Source organism: Aulostomus chinensis, chromosome 1 (assembly GCF_037954235.1).
Source record: "Aulostomus chinensis isolate RoL2024-O1b breed Wild chromosome 1, RoL_Achi_v1.0, whole genome shotgun sequence".
Lineage (NCBI taxonomy): Eukaryota > Metazoa > Chordata > Actinopteri > Syngnathiformes > Aulostomidae > Aulostomus > Aulostomus chinensis.
Window position 1 is genome coordinate 11,670,905 of NC_141320.1, and position 7,904 is coordinate 11,678,808.

General features: G+C 43.6%; 1 non-coding gene across 1 annotated transcript; it reads right to left on the reverse strand.

Moving 5' to 3' along the window:
• Positions 1-5,214: 5,214 nt before the first annotated feature.
• Positions 5,215-5,286, reverse strand: trnaq-uug (transfer RNA glutamine (anticodon UUG)). Its single transcript has one exon. It is a non-coding gene; the product is annotated as a tRNA-Gln (tRNA).
• Between the last annotated feature and the right edge of the window lie 2,618 nt (positions 5,287-7,904).

Here is a 7,904-nt window from a genome sequence, read left to right on the forward strand (position 1 = left end):
CATAAGAACACATACTAGAGAGAAACCATTCCTCTGCTCAATTTGTGGCACAAGATTCTCAGAAAAGAGATATTTGAAAAACCACATGAGGACACACACTGGAGAGAAACCATTCCCCTGCTCAGTTTGTGGAAAAAGATGGTCAGACAGTGGAAATCTGAAAAAACACATGAGAACGCACACTGGGGAGAAACCATTCCCCTGCTCACTTTGTGCTAAAAGATTCTTGATAAAGGCACAACTGAAAAATCACATAAGAACGCACACTGGGGAGAAACCATTCCCCTGCTCAGTTTGTGCTAAAAGATTCTCGGTAAAGGGACACCTGAAAAGACACATGAGAATGCACAGTGGGGAGAAACCATTTTTCCAAACATGACACTGAAGCCATGACAAAAGAGTGGGAGACGCAGGTTGAAAGCCAATAATGAATGTAAATAACTAAAAAAAACACCACGATAAATCAAAAATGGGCCCAGGTGCTTCCAACTAGGAGGAATGAACAGCTCCCCACCCTCCAGATACCTGCTGCAACACAAGAAACATCATGAAAGACACGAGATTCTGCGTGACTTTTCTGTTAAACCTGTGTTGAGAGCTAATTTGCAGTATGCAACCAAACCAGGTTACTTTTGGATGTTGCAAAAATACATCCCTGCAATTCTTCAAAAATAATTAATAATACAAGAACACACATTAGGTTTGTTTTGCACTGGAATTGTCCTTTAAGAGCTTCACAAGCTGGGAGAAGGATTTTAAACGCTACTCTGGATTTTACTGGAGGCCAGTGCAGCGAAGCTAAGATTTGCGTGATGTGCTCTCTCTTCCTAGTTTCTTGTCTATGCTTCTTGTCTATGCTTTACGCTTTATTTCTATGTGTGCACCTGCATTGTGGACCAGCTGCAGAGTCTTCAACCACTTGTTAGTACAGCCTGATAATAAAGTAAATAAAAATATATGATAATTAAGAGTTACAATCGAGCAGTGACATCACTAGATAATGTCTCTAAGGGGTTTTGGGCCAAGCACAGGAACTTCTGTCTTATCAGAGTTGAACAGTAACAAGTTATAAGTCATCCGGGCCTTCATGTCTGGAATGCATGCTTGTAGATTGGATAACTGTTGGCCTTCATCCAGCTTTATTGATAAATATCATTGAGTATCATCTGTGAAACAATGGAAATGGATGGAGTGTTTTTGAATAATATGACCTAAAGGAAGCATATATAAAGTGAAGAGTATCGGCCCCAGCACTGAACCTTGGGGAACACCGTGTTTAACTTTGGTTTGCATGGAAGATTTATCGTTAATGAGTAGGGTTGGGTTTAAAAAATCGATTTAATCCATTTGAATCAATTTTCCTTTTCATGGTTTGATATCGATTCATAAAACCCACAGATCGATTTCCAACTCGCAGAGAACAGCCTGTGTATCAACTCTGGCAGTCTCGCGTGATCAGCGTGGCAGTTTTAATGGAATGTGATCTCGCGAGAATTTACTACCAGTCAAGCAAACATGGCGGAAGGAAGCACAACCCTGAAGGCACCCCCGGCGAGATTAAAGGCCGATGTTTGGGTGCACTTTGGTTTTAAGGACGGAGAAAACGACGACTTGGGGGGGGGGGGAGCAATATGCAACCTATGCAACGGGATGGTAAAGTACTGTGGGAATACGACAAATCTCCACTTGTCAAGACATCACCCAGCAGAAAACCAGTCGACACGGCTCAAACAACGCAGCCTGGAGCAGGTATAAGATAACCGAGGCTGTCGCAGTTTTTATATGCAAAGACATCCGACCTTACAGCGTCGGGGAAACGACGGTTTCCGAGGTCTCATAAAAACTTTGGAGCCGCGCTACATTTTGCCGACTTGCAAACACCTAAGTGAAGTGACAATACCAAACATGAACGCAAGCTTAAAACAAAGCATCGAAACTTCGCTTCACTCAGCAGAGAACGTAGCATTGACTTGTGATTGTTAGACGTCAAGAGCAACAGATTCATATCTGACCATTACAGCTCACTACATTAGTGACTGGGTCCTCGCATGCTATGTTCTTCAAACCAGAGCCGTGGAAACCAGCCACACAGCGAGAAAACTCAGTGAACTGTTATTCAGTGCAATAGGCGAGTGGAAGCTTACGAACAAGGTGCCAGCCATCGGAACTGACAATGCAGCAAATATTGTCCGCGCTGCGGAGATTACGGGCTTGTTGCACATTGGTTGCTTTGCACACCTTCTTAATTTAGCCTCGCAAACTGCGCTGAAAGTCCCTACAGCTGTACGCTTGCTCGGCAGAGTCAGACGCATCGCTGCATTTTTTCATCGTAGCTCTACGGCGAGCCGCATCCTCAGAGAGAAGCAAAGGGTGCTGGAGCTTCCTGAGCACAAGATGGTGATTGACGTGGTGACACGTTGGAATAGCTCACTGGAGATGCTGGACCGTTTCCTCGAGCAGCAACCAGCCATCTCAGCAGCTCTGCTGTCACCTGAAGTACGCAGAAACGAGAAAGATGTCTGCACGTTGACAGAAGTGGACGAAAGAGTCCCAGAGGATGTGGTCAAAGCCCTTCAGCCACTGAAAGCAGCCACTCTTGCCACGTCTGAGGAAAAATCCCCGACTCTGTCCATCATTGCACCCTTGCATGCACAACTGTTGGAAGAGATGCGCTGTCCCCCAGGATTCAACAGTCATCAAAGAGGTCAGGACAGCAGCATACAACAACCTCAATTCAAGGTAAGCTTAAAAAGTATGTAGGTGAATGCGTGTGCATTCATGCACATTCATTTCCAATTAAATTATATTTAAGTGATCAAATATATCTTTTCAAGGTTCGTGCCTTGAAGGACAGGCTCTATGTTGCTTCAGCGTCAGACCCTCGTTTCAAGGCTCTGCCTTTCTTGTCTGATGAGGCCTGGAACCACACATTCTCCCGACTGGTGACTGAAGCTTCTGTTGTGGCACAGGCGGAGGCTTCTAATGTAAGTTATTGACACAAAAAAAACCTTATTTCCTACAGTTTTTGTACTTTACTGTATTCAACTCAAATTTAATTTGTCTTCATTATTTTAATATTAAGCAGTTGTATTCTGAATTGTGTTCCAAGTGACTTTCCAGATCATTTTCTTGCTATTTTCAAACAGCAAACATCTGCTTTTGGTGGAAAAGAAGAAGCTGTGCCTGATCCCATTGAAGATGTTGCTCCACCAAAGAGACCAAAGGAATCCTCTGCACTGATGTCTCTCCTAGGGTCAGCCTACATGCGGAAAGACACAGTTACACAGAAAACTGTATTTGAAAAGGCCCAGGATGAAATCAAAATATACAGGGAAGTAACACCCATTCCACTCTCTGAGAATCCTCTCAACTGGTGGAGAACACATGCAAAGCAGGATCCCCTATTGGCCCACCAAGCAAAACAGTACCTTTGTGTACCTGGTACCAGTGTCCCATCCGAGCGGGTTTTTTCCACCACTGGGGATGTTGTGACGGCAAAAAGGAGCTGCCTTACTCCTCAACATGTTGATCAACTCCTTTTCATGCAGAAAAATCTTACTCTCTCCAACAAGTAAGAAAAGGGATGACAGGTCTTGAAGTTTTATGGATTTAGGTTTGTGATTATTGTTCAGAAGTTTACAAGATCTTTTTCATTCGTGTGTCAAGAAAACCCTTTAAGGAGTAATTCAGAGCTGTTTAGACTTGTAAATACTTTTCTTTTTTGCATGAATGAAAAACAAACCAAACCCAAACAGGAAGTTCAGAATGCCTGGAAAACAAGATGGAATGTCACCACTTGTCTGATGGTGTTTTTCAGTTTACATTGTATGTTTCAAATATACAGACCATGTTCCAAAAAATGGAGATATTGGCGCTATTTTAATTTGCCTACATTTATTTGAGTCAACAGATGGCTGTTAATTCTGTTCTGATGCAGTTGTCACAACCATTGTAGTGTTATTGCACAGAAGCTGTGAGACAGTTGTAGCTAAGTGAGTGTCCTGTTTATGTGTGTCATCTTTGGAGATACTTGAATAATATACATTGTATATATACATATACATAATTTACATTGTCTATCTTGTAATTTATTTCAATTTGATTTACATTCATTCATTTTTTTGTGTTGTCAGTCACTTGGTCAGGTTTAAATAAATAAATAAATGGATATCGAATTGAATCGTGAATTGAATTGAATCGGACCTCGGAAAATCGAATCAAATCGATTAGGAAAATCTGAATCGATACTCAGCCCTACTGACTGGTATTTGTTGTTAAACTGGACAGTTTGTCTGTTGAAGCTCTTTACGTTGATCTGGTTGGACACAAATCTTAGCCACTCAGATGCAGCAGCAGAAGAAGCTGTCATCCACCCTGACAGTCAGAGCATCAAGTCAAGGAAACATCACCATCTTGTAGTTCCAAACCTTCACCTGTCAGATTCAGCTACTTCTTATTGTGGGACTTTAACTTTGAACACAAACAGTGTCTAGACGCACGATGGCCCAAAAACGGCCCGCATCCCGATTGCAGATCAGCACCACACCAGACCCAGGATTGGTCCAGTTCTGATTTTACTTTAGTATTTGGCACCTTCGGATGTTCGGACCGAATCCAGTTGGTTCCACACATTTTCATTTCACCTTGGATTTTGGAGCTTTCGGGTTAAAACCTGTATTTCATGTGTGGGCCACAACCGTCATGTGTGCACCACAGCCGGATCAGGAAGCTTTCAAACGGATCTGGCCCAAAGACTCCTGCTATCTGGGCAGTGTAGATGCCAATGTAGTGGTTGGGGAAATAGTCTCTGAGAATCCAACTTGAAGGTCCTGCTAAGTGTTGTGATGCTCAAATGTTCTGTAAAATAGTTGGACCCTCAGCAGAGATGCTAGATTAGGAGTTGATGGGAGATACCAGTGTCCAAAGTCCAGGCTTGAACCTGGTTTGTGCCAGTTATTTGTCAAGCTTGCAGCGATTCTTTCCTTTTCACATCGCCGTGTCTCCTGATGACTCAGGACCAGTTGATGTCCATTTACCTGTCATGGTGACAGAGAACTTTCTCCAGCTCAACCAGGACAAAACTGAGGTCTTAATTGAAGGTGGTGGCAGCGTTGTTAGGGCCTGAGCCTCCTCCCAACCAGCCACAGCCAAGTAGCAGGAGTTGGCCATAGAAAAATCCGATTCCTTTTTCAAAGTCCGTCAGAGACCTGCTGGAGGCTCCACCGAGATTTGAACTCGGATCACTGGATTCAAAGTCCAGAGTGCTAACCATTACACCATGGAACCAGTCTAAAAAAAAAAGACATGAGTGAGAAAAATTATGGCGCTTATCATGTACGAGGGACTACAGTGGTTGTCTGGTTTTAATTTTCACAAACATCCATCCATTCATCCATTGTCTTCCGCTCATTCCTGTTAATGGTTGCAGACTCCTTTTTCAGAGCTGGAACCTTCCTCTTGTGTCAGCTTCATGTTCCCATCTCTATGGTAACGGTCAGTTTTGACCCACGTCTTCAATCAGCTGTCAAATAAACTAAAACAATTTTCTATCATGGTTCAGGTTAACAAAATCCTCATCAACTTCTCTGGTCCAATCACATTTATGTTGGCACACAGAGAACAGATCCAGAGTCAGAGCTGAGACTTCAGTCTGACCACCTTAGGCTGGAGGAGAAGAAGCCCTGATTTCTGGGTCTCAGTCTTTTTACTCTCTTGGCTCCACCCACACAGGGCAGGAGAACATCCTCATAGTGAGTCAGTATTTTTCCATGTTTAACCCAATCAGCTCTCAGTGGTTAAGAACAGGTGAGTTAGTGAGTGTGGTTCGTTCTAATCTGATGTCCAAGCTGCAGGGAACAGCAAAGCCAAACAGTACAGAAGCCTTTCAGCATTCATGCAGACTGGAAAGAGGCTGAAATGCTCCCTGCTTCTGGAAGGAGCAGAGATGGAGCCAGAAAAAACACAGAATTTACCCAGACTCTGATTTGAACTAGCAAGAGACTCAAGCTGGTCATGAAGTATGATTGGCTGCCTCTTCGTGATGTCATTCACACACACCTGTATAATCAGGATGTGAGCTGAGGGGTGGAGATCGATGAGTCCTGGAGACGGTTCAATAATGTCCACAACTTTGGCACCAGGAAGACAGCAGGTGATGGCACCTGGGAGTTCAACAGACCTGATGATTGAACCACCAATGACAAGGATTTCAGCCTCCATTGTAAACAGAGAGTTTAGATGAGAGAGAACCTGCTGTCAGCCTCACCAGTCAGGGCAGTGGCAGAGGCAGCAGAGTTGAATGAAGCAGGACCACCTGGCAGGTCTCAGCTGGAGGTGATGACATCACTGGCCTCAGTCCTCACCAGTGCTCTGCCTAGCAACAAGGACGATGGAGAGAAACCAGTAGAAGCACTCTGAGAGTTGGAGACAGCAGGAGAGAGACCACGACAGAGTCACCCATGGGAAACTGTTGGATCCACTCAGGACCGGCTGGACAGACACAGATCAAAGACAGAATTGATGATGATGTCATCACGAGGCTTTGATAGTGTCTTTATATGTACCTAGAATTCTGTCTTTGATGTCAGGAGGACATGAAAGAAACCCAATTGAGGAAAGTAGAGGAGAACATTCAGCTTCATTAGAAACACTTGAACTGTTGAACAGTAGAATTTGTTAGAAACAGTTTACAACACTGAGTGACAGGATTGAAGAGGGAAGAGTTTTCTACTTTAAATTTAATTCTAACTTTAAACTGGAGATGAACATTTTTAGTAGTTCATATTCTAACATACAGAGGAAGTCATGACATTCCCTTTTTTAAAAAAGAAAAACATGTGAAGCTCCTCCCCCCAGCTCCAGATGGACAGACAGACATGAGAGTGGCCAGGAAGCAAAGAAGTGTTGTGCTCCTCTCCAGTGCTCTGGTGTTGTTGTGTTCTTCTCAGCTCCATCATGTAGACCTGCTGGCACTGGGCGCTGGTGGAAGTTTGCAGCTCTCACTGGAAAGTCCTGAGGCTCCTCCCACTCTGAAGCAGGCAGTTGCTCCCAGCCAGCCCACACTTTCACTCTCTGGTGTAGGAGTGAAGAACAAAATCAGAATCAAGAACCATCACTCTTTCATTGGGGCTCCTTTCTCCTTGTTCTGATACAGAAATTCAACAGCTTCTATCATTGATTTGACAGGAAATGTTGATGACACACTGGGATTTTTGTTCTCCTGCTGTCACTGTCAAGTGCAGCTTAACATGAGAGGTAGCAGGATCATTCATGTGTTCATGTTTCCAGCAGACAAGGAGGAAACCTGGGAGGACTTCAGTGACTTTGATCAGTGGTTCTCACTTCAGGTGTGAAAGCTTCTGTTCATGAAGTTTGAACTGAGCCAGGAGTTGAATCTAGAATCTTCTGACCCAAAGTCAGACGTGTTGTCCATTGCGCCACCAGCCCTACAGAGGGGAGGGGCTTCTACAAAAAGAGTCAACATTTGTATGAAAGAAAATTTCAACGCTATGGTGGCATTTTCTGTTTTTGTGCTGTCTGCTTTTCTAAATATCAGGTTTAGATCAATAAATGAACACTGGGACACCAAAAGAGAACACAGTAATTAATAAAAGATGATCAACTGTTTTTTAATAAACATTTATTATTTAACATGAAACGACTGACTTTTTTAAAGAAGAAAAAAAGAAAGAGAACCTGCATCATCACAGCCATGAAGACCTCAACATGGTTGAAGAGAAAGTCTTGTGGTGGATTCTTGTGTTTTGCAGCATCCTTGATGAGTCTGCATAGAAACATTGGTGTTGTGGACCAACATCCACCAGGAGTGGAGCTCAACCAAGAAGAGCAAGAGGAGAATGTTTGTGGAGGAGCTGGGAAGTTCCCTGGTCAAGCCACACACTGAG